General features: G+C 41.7%; 1 protein-coding gene across 1 annotated transcript in view; it reads left to right on the top strand.

Moving 5' to 3' along the window:
- The first annotated feature begins 1,959 nt into the window (after nucleotides 1–1,959).
- LOC120324633 (collagen alpha-1(XXII) chain-like) overlaps nucleotides 1,960–15,244 on the top strand; it is a 30,749-nt gene continuing 17,464 nt past the window's right edge. The window contains exon 1 of the mRNA XM_039388160.1: nucleotides 1,960–2,269. The gene's annotated coding sequence lies outside the window, so the exon portion shown is untranslated. The remainder of the gene's footprint in view (nucleotides 2,270–15,244) is intronic.

The following is a 15,244-nucleotide window of genomic DNA, read 5'->3' as shown; positions in this document are numbered from 1 at the left end:
TTTATTGAGATAGAGATCCCTGCAGGAAACCAGAGAGGGAACAGCAAAGGTGATGATCCTTCTTTGTCAGCAAAGTCTATCTGTACCCAGACAGAAGATGAGGAATGTGTTCTGCCCCAGGAAGGGAGGAACTGAGAGATTTACAGGTCTCTTACAAATGCACAGGGTGCCCATGAGTTGGTACGAAGGATAACATTAATACACTTCGTACACTTTCTGCCCATAACGTACGAAGGATAACATTAATACACTTCGTCTCCTTGGCAGTAGCAGGGACGAGACTGGAGTGAATGAAGATAACATCTGTAACTGGCAAGGGGTGTTACAGAAAGCTGCCCTCTCCAAGCAACTGACAGGACAGAAATCCACTGAATCTAAGCACGTTTTGACAATCTGATACTCAATGCACATTCCCCAGAAAATTCCGAAGTATAGTAAACTGAATTTGGTCTGTGATTTCTCTTTGCAAAGCTGAAAACTTTGTGGAGAAGTATCTGTAGTGCTTCTTCATCTTGAGGGGGAGATGTAACACAACCGAAAGCAGTCTCATATCTGTTGCTACCTTGTAGCAGACCGACCAGAAAAAAAAACCAAACCCATCAATCTACCACCAAAGCTGTGTGGGTATGGATCTGGGCGGCCACAGCTCTGCTGACACCTAAGACCTCAATTCTGCACTTGGAAATTATAGCAAACACAGGCACAGCTTTCTAACCTGATCTAGATCTTGGCCCACTGATCTGCTCTAGATTGCAACTGCTTTTGTCATAGAATCACAGAATGGTTTTAGTTGGAAAGGATCCTCTCATTCCAACCCCCTTGCCCTGGGCAGAGACACCTTCAGCTAGATCAGGTTCCTCCAAGCCTCTTCCAACCTGGCCTTGAGCATTTCCAGGGATGTGGCATCCACCACTTTTCTGGGCAACTTGAGAAACTATGTTTACAGTCATGCTAAATAAATGCATGGGCACTGATGACATCCTTTGTATGTCCTTTGTTCCACTTGGAGATCTGCACCTTAGGACAGACATCAGTTCCCTGTGGTAGACATCCATCCCTGATGGAACAGTGGAATCAGCCGTCAAAATGCTTCCACAGGGACAGAAACCGCAGCATGTGTGGCACCAGAGGGGACAGGGGATGTGTCTGGAGAAGAAATAGTTGCTCCAGCACACAAGTCAGAGCTGAAATTCAAGCAAAAGTATCCCGTCTGAGGCCTTCTTATTTAGACACTGAGCTCAGGGAGGAGGCAAAAGCAGAAACCACCTGTTTGCTAAGACAGAAAGGACGTTTCCTCCCCACACTGCGGGGACACGGCTCCCCCGTTTTTCTGCCCTCCGGGGAGCACATTTCTACCCCTCGGGTAGGCACCCCCAATCCCCTTCCCTCGAACCTCCTTCATCCCCCACATCTCCCACCCTCGCGTCCTCAGCTCCTCAGCGCCCGAATCCCTCAGACCCGTCCCCATTCCCGGGCCGCCCCCCCGCTCCCGGCCAGCGCCGGGGCCCTCAGCCCTCCCCGCCCAGTCCCTTCCCCTCCCCTCGCTCCTTAACCCCCGCGCCCGCCCTGCCCGGCCCCTCTCCCAGTCCCTCTCCCGGTCCGTCTCCCGCACGGGCGCCGGCCCGGGCCGACTCCGCGCCCGCCGCTACCACCAGGTCCCGCTGCCCCTCCGCTCCATCCCGTTCTCTTCTCTTTCTCTTCTCTTTCTCTTCTCTTTCTCTTCTCTTCCTCTTCTCTTCCTCTTCTCTTCCTCTTCTCTTTCTCTTCTCTTCCTCTTCTCTTTCTCTTCTCTTCCTCTTCTCTTCCTCTTCTCTTCTCCTCTTGTCTCCTTCTGCTTTCCATCTTTCTTTTCTAGTTCTTTCTCTCTCTCTTGCTTTCTCTCACTCTTTCCTTCTTTCTTCCTCTCTTTTCTTTTTCTTCTTTCTCCTTTCTTTGTTCTTTTCCTTCCTTCCTTCTCTCTTCTCTCTCTTTTCTCTCTTCTCTTCCTTTCCTCCCCTTGGTTTCCCCCGCCGGGGCAGGGGTGGGTGTGCAGAGGATGCAGCGTTTTGCCCATCCCCGCCGTGTCACTGACATGTCCCTGTGAGTGCGTGTGTGAGCAGAGGGGTTTGGAGGAGTGTGTCCGTGTGTGCCTGTGCACGTGTCCGTGTCCGTGTGTCTGTCTCTGCGCTCCTGCCCCTCCCGCCCATCGCCATCGCAGTCGCCGCTGGGCGCACTTGGGCTCAGGAGCCGAGCACGAGGCACCACTTCGGGTGGTGCTCTGTTTGTGCAGGTAAGAGGACATTTTTGGATTTGCAAGCCTGGCACCTGGGGCACTGTGACTCTGAACACAACCTCTGCTGCATCCATTTCTTTTCATTTTTCCCTTGCGCATAGAGGAGACCCAAATTCAGAAGAATTTTTTTTTTTTAATTATGCAGACATGCAGGAACAGGATCTGTCTCTTACAAAGAGAATCCAGAAGGAACTGTGTCCCATTATTCTTAATCCGCATTTGTTTATCTTTTTACATAGTCAACAAAGTTTTCAGATCACAGAGTCTGCAAGGTGAGCCCGTCCCCTGAATCAGGTTTGGTCAGCCCTTGAGTTGGGATTAGGGGATGCAGTTTGCCTTCACTGAAGGTGATTGGTTTTCCTAATCATTAATTAATACCTTGGGATTTTGAAGACTTAACACTTTCTTGTATTCTGTCTGTGTGACACTGCAGTTTCTATCAGTATGTGGGAATACTGTTCTGTGTTAACAGGATTATGCTGTCTTCAGTCCACATTTATTACAAATGTGCTGTGCATCACTTTTTAGCTGTAGCCTCTGAGCCTTGCTCTAAACTGCCTAATTCAGCAGTTCCTTCGCTTCTGTGTTTTTACATAGCTAGTGTTCTTAAAAGAGTGTACTGACTGTTTCACAGCTGACACTTCACAGCATTAGTATGCACGTGGCGCTGTGCCTGTTTTCACGTATTTTGATTAAAACCTTAAAATAACACAGCCCATCTGCGCAGTGTGGACACTAATGGAATCGTTCTCAGGAAGATGCACCTGCAAAATCTGTCTGTGTTGCTGTGTTTTTAATTACCAACCAGGATTACTCTAGGTGCATGCCTGAATTTCCTTTTTCTCTTCGATGATAGCCTGTTCAGACATCTGATTTGGGGGTATTTTTATAGATATTAATTGATAAAATAGTAGGGGGGGTCTCAAATAGGTTAGACAGGTGATTCCACTTCAAAAGTTCCATGACTTATTTTTTCCAAGAGTGCATTTCAGTGGATTTTATTAAAGTTTCAATCCTATCAACTGTCATATTTCCCAGCAAGATGCTGCTATTCTGAACATACAAATAGTATGGTCTTTTTCCACAGCTGGGGTGGTGTTTTGAAGTACCTTCCAATGAGACATATCAAGTACATGATAAAATATATTGGATTTTACATCAGTGAAGTGTTTATGGAATATTATTATGAAAGAAAGTCCTGAAAAAGTATTGCGGATTCACTGTGTGTCTTCAATAAATGTGTTATATTACTATTGCTTCTAAGAAGAAGCAATGTGCTGTTCTGGCATCCTTTCTGGTGAAACAGAGAAGTTAAGAGTCCAGTTCTGAGCTTAGGAATGGGCAGCCCACCAACTGAGGATGTCATCTGGTTTTGTGGAGAATTATTCCAAGTAACTTGCAGAAGGGCAGTCCTCAACATGTTGCAGAGTAAAAGGAAGAAAAAAGGTCTTCTGGTTTTTAAACCAGCAGATGATGGTGACTCTCTCTCTTGGGATCAGTTTGGGGCCAAATCTGGGGTTTTTTTTATCAGAAAATAGTGTTATCTCCCACCTGAGTGATTGTCTCTCAAATTTGAGTGAGAACAGTGCCATGAACAAGTCTTTGGGTTGGAATAGCACTCTGATGGAGGACTTATTGCAGGGGAAGTATCAGTGTGACTCATGAATGTGACTCATGTTACAATGGTGGAAGCTCCCCAGTGGGGACCTAACAGAGGAAGAATTAAGTGGAAAGATTAATTTATTTGTTTGGTCTGTGGGAAGGTTTTTCTGAGCTCAGAGACCCAGACAATATGTGGGTGAGCACATCTGTAGCACCTATACATATACGTAGGTATTTTCTTACTTCTGCTGGCATTTCATATAATTTTAAAGCAAACATCTTTGCTGCATGCCAGAGCTAGCTTTTGATTCTGGAGATTATGATACTGCAAATAATAGGAATAAAAGAACGCTTTTGTTTCCAGCACGTGATAACTTTCTTGCTAAAATACATTTCTGAGATTTGCTCCATAATTATCTTGGCTTCAAAGGATATTTCAATTTGTCATACTGCAACACTTTCTTCTAAAACATATTTTGATTAATCACTGCTAGGTGATCACAATTCCTCCTCTTTAAAAGCCATTCTTAAATTCTTCCCTTTTCTCATAATGAGGAGCAAAACCCCTAAGAAAAAGCCTGCATTATATCAACATCTTGTCTGTACCACCATGCCCGAATGTTATGGGTGATACTGGGCTATTTCAGCCGTTCAGGCAATGCCAAATTCTCCTATCATTCTTACATGAACTTTAATTATGGATTATCTCCCATGACACTGAAATACCTCCTTTCAGGCTTTCCAACTCTGTATTCCGTAGCGGGGAAATGTGGCAGAGCATTTCTGTCTTTAAGACTGGCTCTTTAGAGAAGACATATCCCTGCAGGTCTTTCCATGGCCAAATTAGTCTAAAGACAGGAATGTTGGGTCTTTATTGAGTCCTGCTCACTTTGTACTATGCACTACCAACTATTACAAATATGTTTTGAAGTTTGAGATCTCAAGTTTGGGGAATAAGGAAAGGGGGAGACAGCATCTACAGAAATCACTGAGCTGTAACTGAGGGACTAGGAACATTTGTTCAAATTCTTGTAGCAAATGGAGGTGGAACAGGAAAAGAAGAGAAAAATGGACATATTGGAAACTAGTCATATTTGGACACCAGCTCATTCTGTTAATTTCCTCCATCAAATACTTCTTTTTACTTGCTGTTGTCCTAGTGGCTTGTTCCAGTTGCTGCTGGAGGTTTAGTGATCCCCTTCAATGGAAATCACATCAGGCTTCTGAAGCTGGCGCGAGCAGAGCTCAACTGAGATGACTGTCCCAGCTCCACTAGTAGAGCCAAGCAGAGGCGTGTATTTTGCAGAAAGAAAATTCTCCTGTTGTGCTCTTGGGAGACTTACAGGTCTTAAGTCTTGAAGTGATCTCCTTAAGATACACTCAGACTTGCTTTCCCCTTTGCAAGCAAGTATGAAGTCTCATGAGGTAATATAATATTTATTTTAGTTTTTAATTTAATTTTTCTTTTTTTTTTAAATCCTCCTAGATTTGAGTTTTTTTCAGAAGAGAGGGGTTTGTAGTCCTAATGATCTTGATTTATAAACACCTGTAGATTGCAGGTGAAGTTATGGAGTTTTCCCTTAACATTGCAACTTAAAAGCCCACTGAAATGTAGTCAGGAACCATGGATGGAGGATGTTGTTCTGGCAGCCTTTATCAAGTCACTGAGTCTGTGCACAGTCAGTTCTTCCAGCTCTGAATAAGAGATAATATTAGAAGCAAGTTTTACATGAATTGTAACCTTAAGTTCTTAAAAAAACCAAACAAATTAGAAGGTTTATATTTGTTCCAAGCATTCTTACTTCTTACTAATTGAATAATATATTATCTAACAGTTGGCAACATTTCTAGAATTTGAGTTGCAAAGAGAAAATAGCTGGATTTGATTTTTTGTGAAGTATAGAATCAGAGAGTAATGGAACTGTTTAGGCTGGAAAAGACCATTAGGATCATCGAGTCCAACTGTTAACCCAGCACTGCAGGTCCATCACTAAACCATGTCTCTAGGTGCCACATCTATATGTATTTTAAGTACTTCCAGGGATAGTGACTCCACTGCTTCCCTGGGCAGCCTGCTCCAATATTGACAACTATTTCAGTGAAGAAATTCTTCAAAATCTCCAATGTAAACTTGAGGTGCAACTTGAGGCCATTTCCTCATCTTGTCACTTGTCTTCTGGGAGAAAAACCAACATCTATCTTGCTACAACCTCCTTACAGGTCTTCTATTCAGAGATAATAAGGCAACACCAAGAGCCCTACAAACCCTTGTTTTCCATCTCAGGACTTTTCTTTTATATGATCTCCTTTGTCCTTGCTGGTGCAAGGTGTCAGAGGGGTTGTGATCAGCAATTACAAAAACCCATGCTGGCAATCACAGCAGAGGAGCTTGGCTGGGGGTGAGGGGTGGGAGGAGTGTGCACTGATTTCTTCTCCCCACTTTACTCCTGAAGTCCAGCTCCACTAACCAAGCCGAAAAATTGTATCATGTGAATATGAGCCACAAAGCAGGATCAATCATTCTGCTTGAGGGAAAAGTTACTCAGTCATTTCTAGTTTGAATCTGAGAGTGGGAGTGGGCTGATAATATTTATTTTTCAGCATCATTAAAGGTCAATTGAATAGCTCATACTTCACCTAGCAAAGAAAAGTTATGCACATACCATTTTTGCTTTGAGAAAACTGTTTCAGGGTTGGCAGTAGGTGGGTAGATGATGGGTATTTCACCTGCCAGGGACTTGTGTTATAGCTTAGAGATTTCATCTGGAGCAGAGCAAAAAAAATCTCTATAATAACCAGTATTGATATACAAGAAATATGTTGCTTAGTGGAAAATTAATTTCACACTACAGGTGATGCAAGTAATGAGGTAGCTTTTTTCCCCTCGTGCTGCTAGAAGAAACCTAAAAAAAAAAAGTTTCTTTCCTTGGGAGATTGAAGCAAGCTGAGTTGGATTCTTTATCACATTGAGGCTTTTATGGTGAATACCTTTGTGTACAGTGACAAGAATCGGAGAGTTCTGTAAGTGTTTTAACTTTAAAAGGCTTCTTTCTGTAAAACAGTATGAATGCTCTCCAAAAACTTCCAATTTCTTTCTGAGTATAGAGGAAATTTAACAATAAAGAGTGGGCAGGTGCCCGTGAGCCCTGACACTTGCAAACTCTTGTGCTACAGAAATGGTGAAGCAGCCTGTCCTGGGAGCCCCCTGAAGAGTCACAAATCCCACAGCAGGGTGTGTGGGGCTGCAGAGCTGGCCGGAACGTGCCAAACCTGGATCTGATCTGATTACGTGTCACAAAGCTTCTTTGAGCTGTGTTAGCCTTGACAATTCATTAGGAATGAATGAAACTGAATTATGGGTCATATTTTGCAAGTTCTGTCAGTCCTGATTATGCAGTTGTCTAGATTTCCTTTGCTCAGGGAGTACTGTTATCGCAGAGCTCATCTGCTATGCAGTAGATGTAAGCTATCCTTCTCCAGCTCATCAGAATCTATTTACTTTGCATTGATTCGGTTCCTTAGAAATTAATCTTTGATTCTTTGAAGAACAGAAGGATCCCTTGAGTTAGGTTTAAGCAACTTGATTTGATTATTGTTATGTCCTGAATTTTGATTCTTAAGTGATTTTAATAAGAGATGTCAAAACTGCCATATTTCACTTCACATTTGAGGGCAAGTTTAAACCATTGACAGGTTTTAATATTTTTGGACTTGTGGCCTTTGATCTAAGCTTAGCCAACACTTGGTTGTGGTTTAACTGCTTATTACCCAAGTGCAATTTTTTTCAATCGTGTTTGCTTAACCATGTTGAATTATGTGCCTATTGGCAGCATACAGGTATTTCTTTCCAGAGAAACCAGGTTTATATTGATTGTCATAAGGGGAATCATTCTGCATATTGATTGCAAAGATTTTCTTTGAGCAGCAAAGTTTAGAGCTGGAGGTACTGGAGGGATTCTTGTTGGCTCCATGCTTAGTTTAAAACTAATTACCACTTGTACAACAGAACTTCTGTAATTCCAATTCCGTGAGCAGATAAAGGCTACAAACAATGTGTGTTGACTGTCTTGATTATCACTGCAGATCTTAGAAATGAAACAAGATCTGGTACCTGTTTCACAGAACTTCTTGTACTGGGCATCCCTGCAACCCTTTATCCATTTCAGTGGTAGGACTGTATTTCTCCACAGTAAGTTACATACCCTAACGAGTCTACTACATGGGAGTGGAATGGAACACATGGCTTTCAATCCACTGTGGTACTTGATGAGAGAACGTTGCTCAGTGCTGATCAAAATACACCAGAAAATCAGTAACAAACCCCATTGACCAGGTCTAGGCAGGGTGGTCAGGCACAGTGGCTTTAACTCCTGACTGGGAAATTAATTCAGCACTGGCCAGGAGGCAACAAGGCACAGCTCTTCTATAGCACCTGGAATTCATCTGGTCCTGTGAGAGAACTGACAAAGCTCAGATCTGCCTCATTTCTCAAATCTGCAGCGTCACATCCTGGGCGGCTCAGTCTGAACACAGGAGCTGGTAGTGTAGCTCTACAATGGCCAGTGATTTCATGTTCCTGCAGCAAGAAGAAAAAAAACCTCATTCCTTTTATAAAGTACAGTGCTTTAACATAGATAATAAATCTATTCAGCTGCCCTGGGAGGATGGGGCAGGAGTGAACTGCTCATTCCTGAGAGACAGGTTGACAATCTTTGTCCAAGTCTGACGTTTCATAAGCCACCTTGTGTTGTTTCGAGGCAATTTCCCGTGTCCTGCTTTGCTGTTTAATTATGGTACCACCTCTAGAGTGTTTCTGAGAGTGGTTTTTATGTTTTCTGGAGGCTTTTCTTAATTATACGGATAAGTATTTTTATGATTGATTCCTGAAATTAAAACAGTTTACAACTAGGCTTATTTTATCTTCTTTCTTTGCCATCCCTTGGGTTTATCACTGAGTATATTTTCTGTTCATTTTTTCACTCAAGCTATTTGTATATTTCTGACTAGTTTTATCTTCTCCTTTTAAATTGCCTGTTTTACCTTTATTTATTTTTATTGCTATCTTCAACCAATTTTTTCTTTTTCGGTAGATATTTCTCCTGCCATGTTTTCTTCCCTTAGCATCCTTTTCAGTTCCCTTAGCAGCTGTTCCCTGACTATGGGCCATGACCCCAGGCAGCCTGTGGCAGTTACAAGTGGGCTATAAAATTAAGTTGCTAATTTTAGATGTGGTGACACAGGGAAGTCAAAGAACTGTTGCTTTCCTTCAGCAGTTTCTAAGCTAAGACTGATAACAGCATGTAGGAAAACAGATAAAGCATCAAATATCCTTATACCAGATTCTACTGGTATGATAAACAATTTAAAACTATTAACTCTTATTTCAATTTCTCCTATTTTTTGTTTCTATGGTTCTGCTTGCTGCCTCTCTCTCTCAGAGAGTATTTATGAGGGCAGTAACCTTTAAGGTAGGTCCTGTCCAGCCAAGAAAGCCATGGAGTGTACACTGAGTTTTGGGGAATCTGTCCCCCTAATTGGAGGAATTGCAGGCAGTTTTTTAGGTCTTTAGGATTCAGAAGAAAAAAAAAAGAAAGTAAAAAAAACAATACAAGGAATAAACCCACTAGAAATAAGCAAGAATAACTCTGTGTTAACCAGTGCCGCTTCTTCTTTGGGTCTATGCCTTTGTACTTTTCTTCATTAATGATTTGCAGATGCTTAATTCCCTTAAATAATTGCACTGGCCCATGGCATGGATGGACATGACAGAGGGGAAATGGCTGTGTTTGTGTGGCATTTAACCTCCCTTGGGTCTGTTTGCCTCGAGAAGAGAGTCTGAGTGTGTATATCTGGAGATGGGTCTTTACTGCATAAGTTGTCATGATGGCTCATCTCACTTCATTGTGGATATCTGTTGGATATCCTGCTCAGACACCCCTTACCTTTAGAGATTATGAAAAAAAAAAAAAAAAGAGGTTTTTCAGGATAATTCATCTGACCTGTTTGAAATATATTACTCTCTAGGAGTATCTGTTCCTCTCTATGGATTATAGAAGGCTGACAGGTGGTTTACTCAGACATAGACAAATACACTGTAAATCTCTGTATTTGGTCGATGAAACCTCACAATTTCAATAAGGCTCAGCAGAGTTAACAGACAGGACTGATTCCCCAAGCCAGGTTGGAGTGACCACGGCTGTTGACCAAATATCAGTGGCATCTCTCTGTCAATAAATTAGCGCTGCTGAAAAGTTTTGTATTGATTAAAACAGGCAGTTTAGGTGAGCAGGAGGGTCGGGAATAGCTGTAGAGGGGTGATGTGACTGTTTTATCCCAGGTATCAGATTTAGGATCTTTCAGGAGATACGTGATGTGACAGTGATGTCATGTAGCTCAGTGTGTGATCATGTAAAGGTGGTATAGGAAGCATTAGGCTGTTGGACTGTACATTATCTTAAGAAAGCTCTTCTCTCTTTTCTCCTGGGTCTTTGTAGGAGGAGGGATTACATTGGCTTTGGGGAATACTAGCCTTTGGGTTGATTTAGTGCAACTTTAAGACAATCCTGACATGAAGCCAGTGATGCTCCTGCATTGGAACCAAAATAAGTCCTGGAACATGACACAGTTTTCTGTAAAACGGACCCTTGTAAATGATCATTTCACTAATTTCTGTTATAAATAGGATAAAGTTTATTAGTTCTGATTTGTCATTAAGAAGCTCCACAGAGCATGGATTTTTTCTACTGTCAGTGTCACACTGTCTGCAAAGATTGGTCTTTATATACTGAATGTCTCAATTAAAAATTGGCCTTCATCTATGGAGTCTCTCAATGAAATAGCAGTATTGTGAATACTCCTGAACCATGCCTAGGTGGGAGGATCTGTGCCAGTGTTCGTACAGCTTTTCTGCCTCATTACCAGCTCTTCTTGTTTAGCTAACTTGTTTGCCTGATCAGATGATAAGTGCTAATCCCTTCTCTGTTCTGTGACATGATGCTGTAATGGATGGCAGCAAAGTTGATAGGAGTCTTTTTCTCCTTCAATACCCTCCGTAAGAACGGGAAATTGAGGAGACTATTAGCCCCTTTGAATCTTTAGTGGCTGTGTACTCATGGGATTTGTGAAATCCTGTCTATTAGATGGAAAATCTTCTGACAGGAGGATCATGTCTGGCAAAAAGGGCACTCTTTGCTCCTGTCCCAGCTGAGATAATGTGGGACAGGAGGGCTTTCCTTTTGGTGCAAGACTTGGACTCCTGAACTGAGCTTAATTTTGGCTCTGTCACAGTAACCTTATGCTAAACAAATCATAGAATCAAAGAATGGTTTGAGCTTGGAGGGACCTTAAAGATCATCTGGTCCAAACCCCCTGCTGTGAGCAGGAACATGTTCACTAGGCCAGGTTTCTCAGAATCCCATTCAACCTGTTCTTGTACACTTCCAAGGATGGGGTATCCACAGATTCTTCATCTCAAATCATTCCAAGACCACATCCCTGTTGGAAAAACTGGCATTTTGAAGACAAGGTTTCTAATTCAGTTCATAACAGAGACTTGCTGGGAGATATATCCAGATGGAAGACTTGGGTCATGGTGGCGTCTCAAAGACTGAATGAAGAAACATTTAAGTTTAGGACTTTTAAGGGCTCACTCAGGATGGAGAAACTTGGAGGAGCCACCATGGGTACACTTCCTGACTTTGAAATGTTCCCCTGCCGAAATTCCCCAACATGCTCTAACAGGGACCCTCCCTGAAACAAGTTCTGAGGTGAGGATACCCACAAGTTGTGTTTCAGGGGACTTAAGCACCCTAAAAGAAGAATTGGGAAATGGATTTTTCTGACCCACCCCTATCTATATCACCATCTTCCTGCACATTTTATTAATTGCCTAACTCTCCTTTCCTCCTGAGAAACTCAATCATGTGGTTTCTCGCATTGTTTAGGGGCTGAGACAATGCCAAGAGCAGCATCCAGGCTCCTGAACAGGGGACAAGTGACCAGGAGGGTCTTGTAGGTTTTGCACCAGGTCCCTGTTGTCCTATAGAGTTTTAAAGAGCATCAGTTATCAGCAGTTCATAAAATTGCTGATGTTTCTAGTATGTTGCTGCTCCCAAGAACAGTCTTCTTCCCATGTATTTGAATGATAATTGGGCTAATAATCGTCTAAACCACCTAATTCACATTGAAGCAGTGCACTGTCTTTGGGTCTTAGTACTTGTGAAATATTCTATTTTGTAGGAAATGGTTCTTTTTAGCTTATGATTTATCACAAAAGATTAGCTTGTGGCCTTTTTGGAGAAGTCAAACTGAACCACAAAACATCCTATGAATTTCATCCCCGTGGGTACAAAATCACAAAAAGTGAAAAGGATGGGAATTAAAACTAAAATTTGCAAAAGGAGATTGTAAAGTATTAGATACCAGGGGCAAATTTTCAAAAGTTTGTGCTATCATTTTCCAGGAGAAATATAATACCTGTTTCTTATTAAATGAAAAAAAGTATTCGATTGACACTTGAAAGAGAATAAACACTTTAATCTTCTATCAATGATACCACTGAAGGGAAAGTTCTAAGATGAAATACTGAAAATACTGCTTCCTTTGGTGACCATGTATAAAAACATGGGAGGCACGTCTATTTCAGTGCCTGCTCCTATGCTGCAGGATCCCAAATCTCGAATTTTAATGAGAAAAGTTGTTAGTGAAAGTCAGTAGATTTTCTGGATGGATGAGTATTCAGGGGTTACTCAGGGATTACTTTATATTCAACTCTTTATATAATGCACAGACATCTCTTTCTCCGGGGTCCTTCATTGTATCACCTGAGTTTGGAGAAAGGCCTCTGACCTTGTTCACACTGATGCTTTCTCAAAAAATAAAAATCAATTCTTTTGGATGTGTTTTAAACAATGTCTGAACAATGGGAACTAGAGGTAGAAAAATTAAAGCTCTCCTTCTCATGGACTTAATACTTTTTGGGAATAAATCCATGAAGCCTAAGAAGGGCTCTGCCACTAGCAATAGTTATCTGTGATTTAAGGTTTCAACAGTGTGTTTGGTGTTATGCAGACTTAAGTGGAAAATGACTCCCAATTTATTGATGCTTCTACCATGTTGTCTTTATTTAGGGAAAGATTCTGTCATTCCAATAAAAAATTATGGAGTGCTTTAATGAGCTCAGAGGTATGCTGAGAGACCAGTGGGATTGTCTGAACATTGATCTTTTTGTGAGCTGTGTTACTAAATCAGCAGAGCCATCAAAGACTGAATCGCATAACTCAGGGTGTGGTATTTAAAAAAATAATTGGCTGTGTTGGCTTCCACTGACATTTTGAGTTCAGAAGGGATACTTGAACTGTTAAAAGTGCATAACTTTTAAAATGCATAAATTTTTTAATCCTCTCAATAGTTGTCAAGATGTGTATGTTTAAAATTATGACTTAAATGTTTCTTTAAAAATTTTATATGATGATATAAAAAATAATGCCCTCAGCCTCCTCTCCGCAGCAAAGCAGGTGAGTTGGAACATTTCTGGCAGCATCCTTGATAGGTAATTTCATCAGGGGATACTTGAAGTCACAGATTAGAAGCCACTGACCTTTGAGTGCCAGGCAGCAATTCAAACTAAATGAGTGTCTGCAAAACCCAGTGCATCCCTCAGTGCACAAGTGACGACACCTGGACCAGGACAGGCACTGGTGTGTCTGTCAGCAGATGAAGGAGTGTTAAGCGGTGCCAGTTGTGTTGTCCTGGGCCAGGCTGGAGGCAAGGGCAGCAATCATGTGAGGCACCACAACAGGGGTAGCCCTTCTTTACCATCCTTCTCTTCTGCATTTGTGGTGGCTCTGAGGCTACTTTGGTCCCTGGGAGGGGTAGAGTAGTTCCCAAGTTCTGCCCACATCCTGCCCGTCCCTGCCTGTTTACTTGCAGGGCTGTAGCCTGCTGGAAGAGCATTCCTAAAGGCATTCCTCTGCTGCAGGACAGAGCTCAGGAATAAGGTAGGTCTTAATGTGGCTGAGAGCCACGTGGTGGGAAAAAATACTTTTCCATTCTCTCATTCTTTTCTTAAAATGAGAAGTGAGATAATATAATCCACTCTTAGATGAAATCTCCAAATTTCCCCTAGGAATGTTCCCTTTGCTGTGAGATTCACACTATGCAAAGGCAATGCTCCTATTTATAACTTGTGGCTGAAGAGAAGTCTCTCATTAAGTAGAATCATCTTAGAGTAACTGTTGAATGGATTTCAGTGCTTTGGTAACATTTATTTTAAGAGCTTGTCCTCTGCAGAAAGGTGGGTCAGCCTCAGCATCAGGGTCCATGTGGCTTTATTCATACTTTTCACTTATGAATGCCCCACTGGAGTGTGGGTTTGTTGGTGTTGGTTTTGTTTTCATTGTTTCTCTTTGATTTACACTAATAGATAGAGTTGCAGCTGCACATCAGGATGGAGCCAGGCTCTGAGATATGAGAGATTTGCTGTGACAAAAAATAATTGGTTCCTGCAATTTGGAATCTGATGAAACTGAAGTGTGGTAAGGATGAATACTTAGCCTGCACTTGCAGGATCTTTTCAATAACTCATGTTCCTTTGAAGTCACTTCGTTGTCCTGACTTTCCTGGTTTTGAATTTTTACCAGTGAAACTGTGTCCTCCTGGTGTAATTCATACGCAGGAGTCATAAAGCTGACACTCTTGCGCGTTGGTATGTGGGGAAGAAATCTTTTTTTTTGCCTCTAGGATGTTATTAGGAACAAGATGACAAGTTGTGAATATTTTCCAGGTATCATAATGCTTTAATATACTGGAATGTTGAATAACATCAGTGATAACATCACAGCAATGTGTGACAGAAGAATGAGTGTTTCTGCTGCCCTGAATCACAGCTCTTTGTTCCAGTTTAAGATGGCCATCAAAAGTCTTAATACTGAAACTTGCATTATAACTTTTAATATTGTTTTGTATCTTTTAATGCTTTCAACCTTACAAGGACTTTACTTATGAAGACACAAAATCAGGGAAAACACTGATCTCATGGCTATCCAGTGGCATTTATGTGGATAGAACTGAACACTTTACAAAAGTAATAGACTGGCTTTTCTAAATAGCATCCCAAAGGAAATCTTTTATAAGAAATCTAGCAGTGTGCTATGAAGGATTTATCTGTGCATTTTGTTTTGTTTTCCATGGTGAACTCTTCATAAATAGTGAAGTAACAGGCACAGTAGACAAGCTGCTTCATGAGAATAAATGAATCAATACATCAAACTAATGTAGTGGTGTGGAAAAGCAAGAAGGGCCTATTGCCAGCGAGAAGAGACTTGGGGGGGTGTGAGAGAGGATATAGTTTGCAATTTGCTCGAACAAACA

Source organism: Pipra filicauda, unplaced genomic scaffold, assembly GCF_003945595.2.
Source record: "Pipra filicauda isolate LSUMZ 115617 unplaced genomic scaffold, ASM394559v2 scaffold617_size213773_pilon, whole genome shotgun sequence".
NCBI lineage: Eukaryota > Metazoa > Chordata > Aves > Passeriformes > Pipridae > Pipra > Pipra filicauda.
The sequence above is the reverse complement of the archived record's forward strand: the minus strand, read 5'-3'. Positions and strand labels throughout refer to the sequence as shown.